This window comes from Mustela lutreola, chromosome 7 (genome assembly GCF_030435805.1).
Source record: "Mustela lutreola isolate mMusLut2 chromosome 7, mMusLut2.pri, whole genome shotgun sequence".
NCBI classification, from domain to species: domain Eukaryota; kingdom Metazoa; phylum Chordata; class Mammalia; order Carnivora; family Mustelidae; genus Mustela; species Mustela lutreola.
In genome coordinates, this window is record NC_081296.1 from 21,366,692 (window position 1) to 21,384,295 (window position 17,604).

The following is a 17,604-nucleotide window of genomic DNA, read 5'->3' on the forward strand; positions in this document are numbered from 1 at the left end:
TGGGGAAGGGGATTGTCTGTGACCAAGAGGAGAGTTAACACCAGAAACATGAAAGCCAGTCTGGTCTCCAGGGATGGAATTTGGGAAAGAGCCTGCACACGTCTGCTCCTGGGCTATAAAGAAATACATTGTTAACAACAACAAAACAGACAATGCCCTGAGCTCTGCCTTGATTCAGAGCTGAGCTACTTTCAAGATTTTTTAGCAGCACTGTTCATTTTGATGGGGTTTCTGGGCCATTTGAAATTCAACCTTTAGCCAGCCTGCTCATGGGGTATGGTTACTACCCTTATGATTTACTACCCCTCCTTCTATATTTTCTTTATTTCCTGATGGCCCCCCATGGGGCTAATCTTTTTTCCCCTTTCTTTTATATTTCCCAGTTTTGTTCTCCCCACTAACGACTCAGTGTTTTTCCTGTTTCTACTGATCACTCATTTGCTTCCTTTCTCTCTTTCCTTCCTTAAAAGACAAGGAAAATAAAAAGGATGGGAGGGGGATTTCCAAATGGTTCCTCTCTAAGTGTTATTAATTACTGCTACAAGGCAGGCAATTCTTAACTAATAACAAAGTTGTAAATTACCACTGACTTTCAAATATTTCTCATTTGTCAGCTCTGATTGATTCGATTAATATTCCGCTCTTTGAAATAATTTTAGCCACACTTGCGATCAGCTTTATCCATGAAGCAAAGAGCAGATCGTCACCCCTGCGCGGGACGCTGCCCCTCTGGTTTTACTCTTCACGTGAAGTTTTCATTTCCATCCTGAGGCCTGATTTGGACTGGAAAGCAGTGCTGTAAAGGTTCACAGGCAGTTAAAACTGCAGAATGGAGGGGACTAGCATATACCTGCAGATGTTCAGTGATTTATACGTAATTTCAGAAATACTATCCAGGAAATTAATCCTATTGGAAAAAATATATATATATCATTTCCTAGGTCTCCTGAACATTTTTTTTTTTTTCCGCCCTCCAGATTCAAGGCTGAAGGAATGGACTTTTAAAGGATTCCTAAATTCAGGAAACCCACCCAAGCCAAGCCCCATCTCTCTTTATCATACTCCTTAACATTTCTAGGACATGTTCTCAGCTCCCCTTCAAAATTGGGGATTACTGGTGTGTGTGGGGGGAGGTGTATATGTGGGGGGGGGGGCAGGGCCAAAGGGCTCCCAGGACAGGAGCAAAGGGAAGACCTCACATTTTGGGAAGGGGGTTATATTTCCCAAAGGTCCCTTTCCCTTCTACTGTCATATCCAGAATGCGATGTTTGAAGCTATCAATACACGCTGCCTACAATACCTCTGGAGTTTTAATCTTAATTATATTATTAAGTGAAGTACTGTGCTGTCAGGGAATTGAACATGATTTATGACGTCTGCCTATTAAAGGATCGATTGTGAATATCGCTACTATCATCTATCAATATTCTTCGGCCGGGGGTATTTCTCGCTCCACGGTTGTTATTTGTAATACCGAAATGATAGACTATAAGAAAAGACTATTTCTTCTTCGCAGGACTAGCTCTCCAGGGGCAGCAGGGAGTCCGTGTGGGAAGCATGTTTCAACCACATCTCACACCCAGAGAGATTCCAAATTTTTTTTTTTTTTTTTTTTTAAATCTTAAAGCCAGTGAAGTTTCCCTTAGGTCTCCTAGAAGAAAGAAAGCCAGAGTCGTTTTTAGGGAAAGAAGTAGCCTCCCTAGGTCGATATTAGGGGCGAGCGTTTTCTAGCTGCCAGGTGATTTGCAAGGAGACTAGACAGAAAAAAAAAAAAAAAAAAAAAACCCAAAAAAACAAAAAACAAAACCAGCAACGAGGGGGCCCCTTTATACAAGGATATCTGGATGAGGGGTGGCAGGGGGTGCAGGGGCAGACTATATTTTTGGAGCAGATGCCGAGGCCCTGTTTCTGCCCTTGGACTTGGAGGTGTCCAATTTCTGGGATCAATCAAGGCTCTCTACTCCAAGCCACCACTGCCACGACACTTCCACCTGCTCCCGCCTCCTCTGCTTAGGTGGAGGCGGATGCGAAACGCGCCGCGGCTAAGCCTAGAGGAGCCTGAGCGCGGAGGCCTTTTGTCTCCAGACAGAGAGCAGAGCCTGCTTTCTTCCACCCTCTCCCCGCACAGCACGGGGTCACCGGCGAGTCTCAACCCCTGCTTTAGGGGGGATGGGAGGAAGAGGAAGTAAATGCAGCAAAACTCCCGCTCTCGGACCCGGCCTCGGACGGCGAGCTGGAGAAACCCTTCGGGGTGCGGCGGGGCCGGGAGCGGCCTGAATGCTCCCGGGGCCGCCAGGCCCGCGCCCTGCTGCTTGCCCAGGGCGCGCACCAGGCCTCGGAGGCCGGAGACGCCCCTCCTCGGCTACCGGCTGCCGAGGTCTCGGAGTCGGTCAAGCGCCCCCTGGCACTGCGAGAGAGGCGCACCTCGCCTGGAGCAGTGCGTCCGCGACCTGGGCGGGAGGAGGCACAGGACAGGGGGCCTCCGGGACTGGCCGTGAGCCTGGCCTTGGCGCGCCGAGCGTTCACCATCCGCCCGGGCCTGGGCTTCGCGGCCCACACTGCCCAGTCTACTTTCTTCCGGGGTTCCAGTGAGAAGAAGTGGGAATGTCACTGGAACCTGGTTGGCCTTGCCTCTGGCTGGCGACAGACGGCCGCAGGCAGAGAGGGAAGACGCCTTGGCCCCGCTCCTGACGGCCGGTAAAGGCCCGCCTCTCCTGGCCGGGAGAATATATTTCCGGGTAGAAACCTCTATCCCAGCCACCTAATCGCACCTACCTAGCTACCTGCCTGCCCCCCCCCCCGTCCCCCATCCCTTGCTCCCTGCTCCGAGGCCTACCCTTGGCCACCACGGTTTGCCTTCAGATTTGGAGGCCCCCAGGGGTATGGGCACAATAACTGGTACATAGTAAGCACTAAATTAATGTTAGCTGTTGCAATCACGAGGCTCATCAGGTCTCCTCCGCGGGCATCTCTGTCTCTCACAGACCAATCACTGCCTAGCTGGGGTCCCCAAGACCCCCACTCATGCCCAGGGATTGGCCAGCTACCCTGGCCCCCTATGAGCCCTAGAGCCACCGCCTTCCACCCTAAAATGCCCGTAAAACACTGAGATCTCTGCGGTTCTTCCCGCAGGGTGTTTGTCCAGGCCTGGATAACCGGGAGCAGAAGAGACCGAAGCCTGAAGCAAATGTTAGCAGGTCCCTATTGCACTCTGTTTCGGTCATCGCAGGGCGGGGGAATTTCGGTTAAATAAGAACATCCTGGGACAGGGGATGGTGGTTCGTCATTTAAAAACAAACTGTAAAAAAGGGACCCTTCGGTGAGGGACACAGACTGTGTGTGTGTGTGTGTGTGTGTGTGTGCGTGCGTGTGTGTGTGTGTGTGTGTGTGTAAGGAGGGGTGGGGATCAGGGGCAGGCTGAGGCAGGAGGAGCAACAGTGGATGAATCAGAAGCAGCGGAATGACACATTTTTCTTCCAGAAACAATTCTTTGGGTGAGATTTTAATCGCCAGGCCAAAAGGAATGAGTTGTCGGAGACAGCGCCCCTCAATAAATGTACAACGAACGACGTGTAGCCGGGTTTTGTTTTAAGACCTTTAATAAATACAATTCCGTCTTCCTGATGCTTCGTATCTTCAGTCATACTGAAAGTATTATTGTCGTTATTTTGCAAACATTTCAGTTCTAGAGGGTCCTTGGAGCAGGGCCGGAGCCACGCCCAGGACCGCGATCACCTGCTGCGCGTCGGCGGGGACTCGGTCCCCTCATCTCCGCTTCCCTCCCCCACCCCCAGGCTGATGGATATTCTTGGATGTGGACCCCTTTAAAAATGACAAATGTCTTGTCAATACAGACTATCCATCCTTTCTTGCTTTCTCATCATTTTTCGGCGCCGAGAAGGGACCCAGGCGCAGGCCCAGCGGCGCGTGTCACGCGGCCTGCACTGTAACGTAATCGCTAAAACCTTGGCCTAATTTACAACTAATGTATCTCGAGTGAAGGAGTCGGCGAGAAATCAGTGGCCCAAGGAGCTAGATTTAAGCTGTGGAGGAATCGGAAATTAAGGAACTGTAAGGAGGATTATCATTCTCCCGTCTCCCCTCCCACACACGACCGTAAGTCTCCCCGCTCGGCCTTCGGGGACGCGGCCCTTATCTCTCCGCGGCCTGCGTCCCTGTGGCTTGCTTCTGTCGCTCCCGACCACTGTGTCTGGGGCGTACTCCGCCTGGCTTCTCCTAGCCCCCGGGAGGAGGCGCTGGTGCCCGGGTCGGCCTCTGGTCCCTCCCAGCCGGCGTCCTGGAGCCCCCATTCACAAAGCCGGGCTTGGTGAAGGCGACACGCACACACACACACACACACACACACACACACACACACACAGCGAAGAGGGGAGTTTGATCTTGTCTCATTGGCGTCTCGGGCCTGAAAGGAAAATCGTTTGGGTAAACAGCCAAGCTTCCAGGCTTAACGCCCGGCTCCCGCCCCCGCCCCTCCGCCCCCTCCCGCCTCCCCCACTCCCCTTCAACCCCACCCGCCACCCACACTCCGCTCCGCAGCCGGGCCCCGAGCGAGCTCCGCGCGCCCGGGCGGGAGCCGAGGGCTCCCCGGGTTCAAAGGGCCGCAGCCCCGAGGGAATGCCCTCCTCGCTGTGCCCCGGGGGGCAGAAGCGGACTGCAGGGCGGTGGGACCGGCCTGGGCAACGGTAGGAACCGCGAAACCTCCCGCTTCCCTAAGTAGAGCTCGTCCCGGGGGAGGGCGCCGGGGTTTTCGGAGCCCGGAGGGACCTTTCCGCCAAGACCAAGTAGAGGCCGAGTCCGGGCCGCAGGCTGCGCCTCGGCGCTCCCCCACGGCCCCGGCGGGACATCCCCGGCGCACCAGGCTGTCACAGGCGTGTGTACGTGTGTGGCACCACCACCGGCGGGGTCCGTGAGCCTCTGCAGGCCTCGCTGCGCTCCGCACCCCCCTTGGGTGATACCGGGTCCCCACCTCCTTCCGAGCGGCCTCGGCTCCAGGAAAAACCTTTAATCAGATATTAAGCTTTTTTTTCCGAAGTTTGATTCTTTCCAAAAGGACAGTTCTTCAGCTAACAGGCTGTAAACATAATTAGTAGTTATTAACATGAAAAAAACAAAAAAACTCCGTGGTGCTTAGAAGGATATTGGTCTCTCTCTAGTTCATTCTCAAGCTTGGGGAGAACACTGAAATCTGAAAATATCCTGGTCAGATTATTAGACCCGATTCTATGGTGTTTCCCCTCCCCCCTTTCTCTAATGAAATTCCTCTCTCTTCTCCCTTCCTCCGTCTCTCTTGTTCTCACTCTCTTTTTCCTTCTCCCAGTCTCAATCTCACTCTAATCCAGGAGTCATTAGTAACACCCTCTGGCTATATGTTTTGCATCAGTGAAACACTGCGACATAGTTGTAAGACAAACTCTGCCGCCTTGCACTGCATCTTGCGGTAGGAAGTGTAACAGCAATAAAAATCATTTTTCATCTCCGGGCATTATTCTGTGGGAAAAAAAAAAAAAACCAGAAAATCTGAATGTGAGAAGAGGAGGGGGTGGGAGAGAGAGAAATGAAAGGATGTAAAAAAAAGAGGGGGGGAGGGGAGAGGAAGAGGGAGAGAGGCAAACCTTTCTAATACAGATTCCCCTTCTCAAAACTGGAGGCAGGTAGATTCAAGCATTTCATTTTCTAATGTTCTACTCTCTTCTCTTTTGGTCCCTGTTCCTCACTGTTGTCCCTCTGTGGTCCCAGGACCCTCTCAGCAGTTGCCTCTGAGCTCCCCAGAACTCTCAACAGTGTCCTTCTCCCCAAGGTAGCATCCCTCCAGGCAAGAAAACCCCAAGACTCCCAGGGTCCAGGCCACCCCTCCTCAGCTGGCCAGGGTGAGGGATCCTCATTCAAGTCCTGCTAAGAAATTGGGGCCTCTTTCCTGTATGGTCTGTCAAGAATCTCTCCTAGCCTGATGGAGAAGGGACAAACCATCAGAAAACCAACTTGTGGTTTGTGTGTGTGTGTGTGTGTGTGTGTGTGTGTGTGTGTTTTTCCTGGCTCAGCCCTGTAGTTTTTGAGCAAGGGTGGGGGGCTTTTTGAGAGTCTGCAAATCTGAAACGGGGAGTGTTAGTTACAGGGTAAAGGAGCACTCCCCCCATGGCCACTCTGTGAACTTAGGGAGGGCAAAGATTCAAGGAACGATCTATATATTGGGTTTGCTCAGGCAGGAAAATGCCCACACTTATACATTACCACGTATACACTGTCCCCCACCCCCACGGTACCCAGTTCAGGCATCATTCCTTGTGGGATCCCCTGAGCTCCTTAAAACCAAAAACAAACTTGTAGTTAAAAGTACATTAGAAAAAGGGCTGTGCCCCCCGCCCCCCAACAAAGAAACCACACAAATCCTTTCAGGACCACAAGATAGACTCCTTGTTTTTAATATCATGTTTGGAATCACCACAGAAAAAAATTCTTGTTCCGTGAAATTTGTTTTTACCTGTAACACTTATCTCTGGAAGGATGCGCTCTGAAAACAAATTGAAACAAAGACTTACCATAAAAGTGAATTAATTGTTATATATATACATATATACATATATATATATACATACACATATATATATATGTGTATGTATATATATATATCCTGAGGACTTAAGAGTGGGGCAAACCTCTTAAGTTGCCAGCTGGGTGAGATAGGGTCAAAAGTAGTGCAATTTGTACCTCTCACCGTTGCTCTTTTACCTGCCGACAGGTGTATATGATTAGGGGTCTGCATTTTGTGGTGATTCTGTCAGCAGAGCCCAAGGCTGTGGGGGTCCGAGGTTTGGTGGGCTGGCCACTGGAATGGCCTGGCAGAGCCCCTCTAATGTCCCACCCATAGGAATGAATGAATTTGGGTGCAAATGTAATTGGGAAGGGATGACTTCTTAGGTCTCCTTCGAAATATTTGCGTTGGCCCCGACCCGAGTGGCCTGCACTCAATGGCCCGAACCCATGGCCTCCAAGAAGACATCTCTCATTTATTTGATCTTTCCTATCAAAGTAGCTTCACCGCTTAGACTTGCTGAAATTGTACCTACATATTTTTCTCTTTCTCCTATTATTTCCCCTTCATCCCGGCGCCGACATTGTGCAATATGTCGATCACAAATAATGGCTTTTAACCGACTGGGAGAAGGCCTTTGCGTTTCGGCTTCTCGTGAGGTTTTGATGAAGGGGAAAGTCCGGCGACGGTCAAGTTAGGCTGCAGAAGGCTGGGAGTGTGGCCATGCAATTTCAGTTTCCGCAGCGAGGTGGCGCTCCAGGGCACCACAGCGCACACAGCAGCGGGCCGCCGAGCGCTCCGACCGCGTTCCCGCAGCGAGGCAGTGGTCGCCGAGCCAGGTTCCCGTCGGCTTCCTCTCGCTTCGGCACCAAAAGTCGGAGAGCTCTCAGGCCCTCTGGGCCAAGCGGCCCGCAGGGTGGGCGAAGGGCTGAGGCCGCGACCGGGGGAGGCTGGCGGCGGCAGGGAGCCTAGACCCGGCTGAAGCCGGTGCACACTCCCAGCGCTCTTGCTCCGGGGAATCTGCGAAGTTCTTGGACCCTGGCGGGGCCGAGGCGAGCGTGCGGGGACCTCAGAGCCTCCGGGAACGGCGCGCGGGGCTTCGGCCTCTGCCCAGTTGCGGGGAGGACAGACCCTAACACGCTAGGGAGTCGCCCAACTCCTTCACCCGAGGGTCGGGAGACTTTTCTTCTTTCTTTTTTCTTGTTTTAAGGAAAAATAAAGGAAAGAAAAACCTTACGCACTCGATATTGCTTTGTCCTCCAAATTAGGCCGTTTTCCTGTTTACTAGGTTTTTCTTTTCTTTCCTGTAATTTTCCTCTCCTTACCTTTTCGTTCTTTACTGTTTTCCCCTTCCTTTCTTTTCTAGTCTTTCTTATCTTCTGTCTCTCCATTTCTAAGAGATGGTTCTGTGTGAGTGGGTGGGAAAAAGAAAGAGAAGGGGGGTGGCACCAGCCTTAGAGGACCCAGCATTGGCAAATGGCAGCAAAATTGAAGAAGAAACTATTTCGATTTATTGAACGCACTTCCGTCCTAGCGATTTCGTTTCCACACTTCTGCCTTCCCCCGGTATCCAACAAGCTCTAGGTCAACGATGACCGGCAGGTAGTGCCTTTCACCAGGCCATACCCAACCTGTGGTCGGGTTTTTGAAGCATAGAAATAATAATAGTAATAGTCAAAACGAGCAGCATTTCCATTCCGCATCAATTTCCTCCTGAGTTTGCAGGCTGGCTCTGCGAAGCCGGAGCAACTCGAGCCGCGCGTCGGTTAGGCTGGGCCCTTTTTTCGTTGCACCGGAACGCCTTGACCCGGGAGCGGCCGCCCTCCCCAGTGGCCTCGGGCTGGGGCCAGGGCCGTGGCAGCTGCTGGGAAGCTTTGCTGAGCCAGCACCTACTATCTACTCCCTACCCAGCCACAGTCCTTTTAGCCGGTCTTTCAGGCCAGCTTACCTTCCTTGAAGTTTTCTAATGCAGGAATTTTCGGCCCAATTTAGAAGTCTACAGAAACTCAGAGGGTCAGGTCATTAGGAATGTTAACGTAGCAACCAAGAATTATAAACATGATCTAAAAGTCTCTTCCAATTCATTTCTTCAAGTATTTATTTGAGTTAAGTGATGAAAAGTGACAGTTGTGAAATAGACAGCTTTTAAAAGTAATGAAGTCACATGAGGCTTTAACCTGTCGATTGCTATAAATCAACTTTGAAAAAGACGAATGAAGAATATTATTTAGGCGCCTAACAGCCAACATTTGCTGTGCGGGTGGCAGGTCCCAGAGTCGGCCTGTAGGAGCTGCAGGCTGGGGGTACCCCCAGAGGCCCTGTGCTTCGAGTGTGGCCCTGGGGCGGTGGAGTCCCCTGAGACCCGCGGTCTGAAGTCACATTTTGTTGAGGGCGGGTCTCCATTTCCACCAAGACTTTGATCATGGATTTGGGCCACCCGAGTATGTCTGGGCAGGTAACCCAGCCTTTAGCACAGTTGGAAATTCAGGGACTCAATGCCACGATGTAGACTGGCATTCAGCCTGGATCCCCAGCTGGCTGTGGGTGTCCACGTCCTCCAGCCCAGCAGCTCGGAAGGGCCAGGGCCTGAATGACACCCTGATGTTATTAACTTTTTGGAAATGGTGGTGGCAGAGGTGGGGGAAGGGGAAGGGAGGAAGATGAGCAGGAAATCATATTTCCCTGAGGCTCTGGGGGTGGGGAGGAGGAGTGGGGGCTTTGGGTTATGGGAGGAAACTCCAGGAAGGAGGGGGACTGGAACAGGCATTTCGAGGTCTTCTGATGGGAGAAGGATCTCAGTTCTACACAGAGTCCAGACGTTTTCTGGAGGGTAAACTGGTGGGGTGTTTTAAAATAAATTTTACACACTTTCCTGTGGATCTCATTTCCTCTCAATTTCAATTTTCGTCATAGCAGGACTTGAGGCATGGCCCTCTTCCCAGTGACTTCAACCCCATGTCCCTATCCCATCCCAAGTCTGAACCGGAGAACATGCCCAGGGTATCTGGCCTTCTGGGTCGGCTACTTCTCTCTTTCCTCTAACGCTTCCGGAGGTGGGGAGGGTACAGACCATTCCCCTCTCCTTTGCCGCCTACCGTCGTTACTTCTTAAACAAGCTGGTCATCCAGTGTCCTCCCTAGACTCCTGGAGCACGAGCAACAGGTGCTGGTGCATTTCCTCCCTTGATTCTTCCACCCGTTTCTCTCTCCATCCTTCTGTCTGGGTCAGCTGGGAGGGCCGGGGGTACCCCTGGTGCTGCTCCCGTTTGAAGGCGGAGAGGAAGCCCGGGCGGGCGAGAAGGCGGTGCCCGCGTCTTTGGGCCAAGTGCCTGGCTGGCTGGCTCTAGGGACGGTCTGTGACCCCGCATTCGCCTGTCTCAAAATTCCCAGCTCTTGGCTGGAGGCTGCAACACCGAGGACCCTCTGAAGATGTGAGACCCAGAAGAAAGTGGAGGTGGGGGGAGGGAGAGTGAAGTGGACCACGCCCTCCCCTGGGACAGACCCTAGCTTCTGGGGGGCTAACTGGGCTGCTGGCTCCATTCGGCCCCATCCCGGCCTGCGACGCCTCCTCCCGGCCTGGGAGCTTGGTGCGGACCTCGGGCAACATCCCCGCCCCACTTCAGGTCCGATTTCCCTTTTTCTGGAGACCCGAACGCGGACTGGGAGGCTCTCGCCCTATCTGTGCCCAACTTGCCCTCCGGGTCAGCTGGGGCTGGAACCTGCGCGCCCGAGACTCCACAGCGGGCTGCGCGGCCACCGCCCCCGCCCGCCCGGCTGGCGCCAGGGTGCCCGGAGTCCCAGGCTGGGGCGCCAAGGGCGCGGGGGCCTCCTGGACCCGCCTGGGTGGAAGGTGGGGAGGAGGGACTGCAACTTCCAGCTTCCGGCGGGGCGGGGGAAAGCTCGGCGCGGGAGGCCGGTGGAAACTCCTCCTCCACTCCGCCCCGAGGCAGCCTGGACTCGGCTAGCAGCGCGTCTCCGCCCGCCCGAGCGTTTCCATAAATCAGGCCGCTGGCAGGCTGCTAATTAGCTCAGGCCGAAAAGAATAGGAAGAGGGAGAGTCCAGTAGTGCTCGGTGGGATGGGGGGTTGGGAGCGCAGTAGGTGGGAGATCAGAATTTCCCCAGGACCCGCGGGCGACTGCCTAGGGCACCTCAGCAGCCCCCCGCCGAGGCCACTGCAGATCGCTTTCCCCCAGCCGGGGCCTCCAGCCTGGGGCCTCCTAATCACACGCCTTCCGCACTGCGCGCACCCGGGTGTTGGACCCGGCCCGCCCACCCACGCCGAGGCCCCCTCTCCCACTTGCTGGCAAGCCCGGCGTTAATTAACTCTCCCCTCGCCCCCTGCAATACCGAAGACTTTCAAAACTCATTCCCAAATGTTTCCTTCTTAAGCCTGAAGCCTGCGTTTGGAACAACCGCCAGGAAAAGAGGGAGCTGGGTCTGGAAGGAGGGTCAGTCACCTCAGTGTTTTGGGGTATCAGCCACCCCCCCCCCCCATTGTGGGATGGGTTGTGGGATGGGTCCCTACTCCACCTCCCCCAGTGAAAAGACAAGACGGGTCAATCAAGATCAGAAATAACACTAAAGTTGGATTTATTGATTTCCATGTAAATCCGGAGCGGAGGACGCCGCGAGTGAGAGTGATTTCTGTTTATTTTCTTTCGGTTCCTCCCCCACCCTTCTCCCAGCCCGCCGGGTTTCTGCGCCCCTCCCAGTCCTCTCCGCCCTCCGCCGGGAAGGGACAGTGCGATGACATCACCGCGGAGACCCGCGGCCTCCCCGCCCCCGGCCCCGGGACCCTGGAGCGGAGATTGACAGGTGTCGCTCGCAAGGACAATGCCTTCCAGGTGTCACCGTCACAGTCTCATCCCTCCTAACCCACCTTCTCTGCCCCCTTCCCTCACAACGCTCCTACCCACCCCACACCCCTCCTTTTCTCTTTGGAGGGAAGCGCTCTCCTCCTCCCCCAGCTCTGCTCATCTGGGCACCGGGTCCTGGATCCAGAGATGCGGGCCCGGAGAGGTCGGCACCGAAGGGCAGGGGTGGCGGAGATTCCGCCTGCTGTTTGCCTCAAGGCGGCTGGAAGATCCCTGAGCTCCGGGAAGGGTCCGAGCCCGACCGGGGGCAGAGAGGGAACGCGCGTGTATTTTAAAGGAACCTGCGCGGTCTCTGGGCATCCTACCTTCGCTCTCCACCCGAACCCCTCCCCCCCACATAATATAACAGACGCTAAAATAATCCTGCCATCTGGCAAATCCCAAATTTGGCGACCTAGCTAGGAAAGCAACGGCGAGGTGTCATCTCGGGAGTTGGTGGCTGGTCCTGCCCGGCTCTTCCGAGCAGGGCCAAGGGCGCCGAGCTCTGCCTGCACCTGCCCCCAGCTCGGCCGGACCGTCCTCCACCCCCATCCTTGCCCTGCCCCTGCCGACTTTGTGGAGCTTTCCTCTCTCCGGGTCTGGGCATCGGCTCGGGGTGGGGCTGGGGAGGCGGGAAAGGACTTGCACGAGTTAGGGCTTCCGCTCTGGTTTCCACCAATACTGCTCAATGAGCTAAAACCCAAATTCGGCTTCATTATTTAACACCGAATGTAATTTATAGCCGGGCCGCCTGTCGGGGGCGATTTACATCATTTGGTGCTAAGGATCACACATATTAGATTTCTTCAAAACCGATGGGGGTTTTCTTTTACTTTCTTCCTTTTTTTTTTTTTTTCCTTATTTCTTTCCTTCTCCTTTCTATTTTTTTTTTTTTTAAAGGAGGGCATTTGTACTAAATTGCCCAGTGCTGGTGTGATAACTGTCAAAAGTTTGACATCAAAGGAGCTAATATTATTCAGTTACCAGAGAAGCTGTCTGTCTAAATAAGAATATCTTAATTACTGCATCACAAAGGTAGGAAAGGGGTCGGATCTGAAAAGGGGAGAGGCATTCAGCCGCTGCTTTTGATGGGCTATCTGTATTAGACCGATGTGCCTCTCCTAATCAGGCCTAGTCCGATTTCCTTTCCTCTCCCCGTCGGTCCTCTGAACTTTATAACTATATGTAAACACGTTGTCAGTGGGGACCTAATCTTCTCGGGTTCTTATTAGAAGAAATTTCCATCCTCTCTCGTTCTAGATTAGGCGGTGGAGTCCTCTCCGTCAATGAAGGGACTAAGGTTTCGTGGACAATAATGTGGCAATTGTTGATGGTTTGTGACCCATAAAATGTGGAGGTGACTGTTCTGGCTTTGGTATGTAATTATGCAAAACACTTTCCATAAAGACTTGCCATTCGATCTAATGGCAGTCCCTGCGGTCTATTTCAAAAAGGGAGGGTCTATGTACAGAGAGAGAAAAGTAACATTTGTTTTAACACAGGTTTTATGGGGGGGATGGATGAATACAAACACATCGCAACACCGCCCAAAGTATTTTTTGGAGTCAAATTAAAATAATTACGAAGGGGTTTAATAAGTTAATCATAGCAACACGGCCCAGCCAAACACAGGGTGTGTGGGGGGGGTTCGGGCTACAACCCACCACCTCCCGACCTGAATCTGTACTTGAGGGTGGCGGTTCACCTCCTGCTTGTGCAGGGGTGGCTGGCGACACTGTCTCAACTCAGTCCACCTGGGTGCCCAGATGGGATCTGAAGCCCCAGTTGGGGGCTGAGATTGGGAGAGGGGTGGGCCGTGTCATCCACCCCAAAATCTTGTCTGTGGAATTATTTGGCAGAGGGCGTGTTAACAAAGCAGTCCTCTCCCGAGAAGCTCCCCTCTTTCCCTGGAGTGTCCCCAGTGCCCCAGATTTAGGGATTTCCCCAGAAAGGCAGGTAGGAGGGAGTGCCTGGCTGATTTGGGTGAGAAGTCTAAATCCTGAGCTCAGGCTTAGAGACTTAAGGACTGGGGCCGAGTCCCAGCTGCTGAAGCACCTTTGGAAGGCACCTGAGGATTTGCTTTATGTGCTGGTTTAAAAAATAATAATAATGATGATGATGATGATGATGTTGTAGTAAAGAATTTAAAAGGGCCTGAGGAGGAAAGGTGGAATAAGGGAGGTCATCACTGGTCCCGACCCAGCTCTGGCTGCTAGTTAAAAGCAAGCCCTTCTCTGTCACCTCAAGGGCCCCCATCCCGCCTGGATCGGTGCCCCCCACACTCGGAACCACTCAGCATCCGGCTCTGCAGCCTCGCCGCCCAGCACACAGTGGCACTGCAGCGTGAGACCCGCAGAAGCCGGCGAGAGGGGATTTTTCAAGGGGGAAAAATGATTAAAAGAGAGAATCATCTAAATATCAAAGTGACGCATGGGAGACCTGGAAAAAATATTTAATCTAATGAAAAGCAAATAAAGAAGGAGGCACTTAGGCTGGGAAATTAAATATTATGTTTAAGATGGTGCTTTTGTGCGGGCTTGAAGATTTCCGATTCATGTACACATAATAAACACTCAGGTTTGTCATCTGGAGGTGCAAATCTGAAAGATATTCCAACAAATGAAGTGCTGGCAGAGAGAGGAATAAAGAGATCGGCGCCTGTCAGGGGTCAGGCAGCCTGAGATTGCTTCTAGAGATCTTTTGAAAATTTCACACGATTGAAGGCTTAGGGGCTTCACTGCGCTCGCATTTCAAACTCAGATCAGTGGGATCACAATCAAAAAATAGAGGTCTGGAAAATTTTGATGCAAAGATGGCCACGGGCTGTAGGGTTTCTCTCACCAGTTCTCTCTCTCTCTTTTTCTTTCCAAGACAGATACTCCGACATGGTTGTGATCCTTTGGATGACAGAGTTGTCAGAAAAGAAAGAGAAAATTGCATCTTGTCTCATAACTTCCTTTTAGTCAAAAGGAATTTAGGGTCTTCTTTCCAATAAAATGGGGAGGGGGTTAATGATTCTTTTCTGGCTAGTATAGGACAACATCTCAAGAGTTCGGGATTTCACAATTAATGATTGACTCCTGGACATTTAGGTTTGGCTGTCCTCTTCATTTTTCTGGCTTATTAAGAGGATTTCCCATTTAGTGTGTGTCCCAGCATTACACTGAAATTTCTTAACCACTGTCCATTGTAGGCAAGATCAGGTGTATAGATCTGAGCGTATACTTACATATCTGTACGCACACACAACGCTAATCTCTAAACATGGAGACAGGCCTGGCTGCCTTCTTATTTTGTGGGAGTTAATATTTTGCCCACCTCCCAAGATGTCAGCACTTTCTGATTCAAACGGGACACAGAAAAATCAATTGTCTCTGTGATTGATCCACCAGGGGAAAGAAAATAAAAGGAACGGGGGTGGGGGGAGCTTCTATGAGAAAAGATCAAACTAAGGAACTCTGAAATGGGAGCAAGCTTGGTAGAGGCAAAAAACTGATTAGACCTCAAGAGCTGGAGACCACTTTCCCAACAACCAGAAGCAATAGGAATCACCTCAAATTAGTTTCTACTGGTTTAGCAAACTTTAGGAAGAGTAAAATGTGGACCAATTTATCATCGCTTTGCCAATTTTAATTTTTAGCTGGCCGTCTTAGACAAGCTAGAGGTATTCGGGGGCAATAATCTGAATCATAGTTGGGTTTCACTAACTCCGAGACAAAGATGAGCAAAAGTAAGATTCTCAAGAACTTCCCTTAAGTGTATATTAGGAGATCTCTCCTGGGGAGTGACCCCACAGTGAAGAAAAAGTCAACAGAAAGAAGGTCTCCTGTTTCCTGGGTTATGGACTCAAACTGTTAATAACCTGGTGGGCAGGAACGGAAAAGTTTAAGAGTTGCACTGACTGGATTTACAAGTTCAAATCCTTGGCTCCTCCAGTGTTTGTCCTTTGGGCATGGGCTGCGAACGCCCCAGAATTGAGCGCCCCAGGTCGCTGGGCAGTGGGACAAGCCCCAGCTGCTGCAACTCTGAAGGGAGAACTCGGCCATGGGTGCCCTGGGTTTGGTGCTCCTGGAAGGAAGGGGGAGAACAGTGGAGAATGTGTGCCTTTCAAGTCCCATATTTAGAGCTTTTGTAGATGGAAGTAGCCAATTCCAGCCGCAGAACTGCCTGCCCTGGGACTTTGGAAAGGGCGTCCCTCTGTGTGCAGGGCGGCTTCTGCCCTCAAAATATGCTTCCCTATCCCTCCTCCTTCCTCAGAACCACAGTACAGGCATAGAGAGCAGGTTCCAAGTATAACTTTTAGAAACTCGAGCAGAGATGCAAACGAAGGGGAGCTTTCTCTTTACAGAAGGGCCGCCCACAGGGCCCTCGATCTCGCTCTTTCTCGGTTTCCCATCACGGACCAAGCCCCCCAGCTGGGCTTTAAAAAGCGAGGTTTTGTGCGGTGAATATTCTACCGGGGCCTTTCCTGGCACCCCGGGAAGCGCTTGGAGTGAAAAGGGGCCGGCGGGATAACCGAAGGAAGCGGGGGAGAGCCAGGAAGGGGTCCCAGGCTGAAGTGGGGGGTGGTACCCTGCCTCCTCGGGGCAGGAGCCGCGCCCGGGCCCAGCGGGGAGAGGGCGTACGCCCGGCCAGGGTTCCGCTGACACCCACGCCCCCGCGGGCGTGCTGAGGGCCCAGGATTTCCTCTCAACCAGGCCGGAGAAGGATTCCAGGCTCCTCGGGTGGAATGCGGGAGGTCTTGGGAGGGGGGTAATTCTCCCTGCAGAATGCAAAGCTGGCAGGAGCCTCGGTTAAAAAAAAAAAAAAAAAGAAAAAGAAAGAAAGAAGCAAAACAAAACAAAATAAAAAAAAAAAAAAACCCACACCAATAAAGAAGCAGTCTTAAGCGCTGTCCGCTTTGCCCGCAATAGAGGGGTTTTCTCGGACCAAGAGGGGATGTGAAACTTATGAAACTCACACCTCGGCAGGGACCCGCGCTGAATGTCCTTTCTGTAACCACTTGACTAGGAAATCCAGGGGCGGGGACAAGGGTGACAACTCCAAATCACAAGCTGCCGGTGACCTCTGGTCATATTGATGGGTCCTCCTTTCCTAGCATCGCCAGACCGGGGAGTTGAGGACACGCGAGTAACCTTCCTGTCTCTGTCCCATTCTCGCCTCACATAAAAGGGGAAAAAAAAAAAAAAAAAAAAAAAAAGTCAGGGCCTAGCGGAGAATCGTAGAGTGCAGGTCAGAGGCTTCAGGGAACTGGAGAGGAACTCGAAAACAAAGCCGAAAACAACCCAAACGCCTCTGGCTGCCCGTGGGCCAGAGCTCAGTTCTTCTCCGGCAGTGCCGGCGCCGAGCCCTCTGCTCTAGGATCATCTCGGGCCAAACCTTGGGCTGGGCCCCGCGCGTCTCAGCCTGGCTGGCCTTGCGTTAGGAGACCCTGCGTGCACCCGTCTTTGCAGCTGCTGAGCCTCTCCCGCCAGGCTGACTCTGGGGGCGCCGCCCAGGTCAGGGACGGTGCGGAGCTCAGGTAGAGAACTCAGGGCCACTGGCGGCTGGGCGGCCGCGGCCGAAACCCGTCCCAACGTCTATACCGCGCGCTCTGCCCTCTCCAGGAGTAAAACACTAAAACATCCCCGCGTCTAACGAGTGCTGGATAGGGAGAAGCCGAGCCACCGGAGGCAACTTCCCGCTGCGTTACCACCAGCGCGGAAAACTGAGCATTTCCAGGGTTGGAAACCTCCCGCCGCTGCTGCGGGAGGTCCGCCCCGCAGGGTCGGCTAGAAAGTACTCGAAAGTACGTTGCCACCTTGGCATGAAACTAAAAACACCAAGAGAGGCAACGCGTTTCTTTCCGTTTAATAGGACATAAATAAAATGCGCTTTTAAGCCATCTTACTTTCTAACTTCAAGGGAGCCAATGTTAATTTTACCTTTATTTAAATGACTGCCTAAGCTGACTCCCGAAGTGTTCCCCCCGCCCTCCGTCCCGCCCTCCAGATTTTAACATATGGAGAATAGTAATGATTTACCACTCTCCTGGGAAGCAAACAGCTCTTTCCCGCCTGGTGCTCACTCCACCCCCCAACACCTTGACTCATTTTTGTGGATATTGTTAATTTCATGGAACTCTATTTAAAGTTTAGCCTGAAATTCCCGTGCCATGGAATGGCCAGTGTGTCTGCAATGAACTCCAAGTGTGACGCCCTA

General features: G+C 52.5%; 3 long non-coding RNA genes across 4 annotated transcripts in view; all 3 read left to right on the plus strand.

Moving 5' to 3' along the window:
• The first annotated feature begins 3,352 nt into the window (after window positions 1–3,352).
• LOC131835671 (uncharacterized) overlaps window positions 3,353–17,604 on the plus strand; it is a 65,558-nt gene continuing 51,306 nt past the window's right edge. Inside the window, exon 1 of the long non-coding RNA XR_009355320.1 lies at window positions 3,353–4,116. This is a non-coding gene — a long non-coding RNA (uncharacterized LOC131835671). The remainder of the gene's footprint in view (window positions 4,117–17,604) is intronic.
• Window positions 4,526–17,604, plus strand: part of LOC131835668 (uncharacterized) — a 39,212-nt gene continuing 26,133 nt past the window's right edge. Inside the window, exon 1 of the long non-coding RNA XR_009355311.1 lies at window positions 4,526–4,703. This is a non-coding gene — a long non-coding RNA (uncharacterized LOC131835668). The remainder of the gene's footprint in view (window positions 4,704–17,604) is intronic.
• On the plus strand, window positions 6,698–16,229 carry LOC131835670 (uncharacterized). Of its 2 annotated transcripts, none has more exons than XR_009355317.1 (2): window positions 6,698–10,998; window positions 11,236–16,229. It is a non-coding gene; the product is annotated as an uncharacterized LOC131835670 (long non-coding RNA). The 2 variants fall into 2 exon arrangements; XR_009355318.1 differs by having other exon boundaries at window positions 6,698–10,003.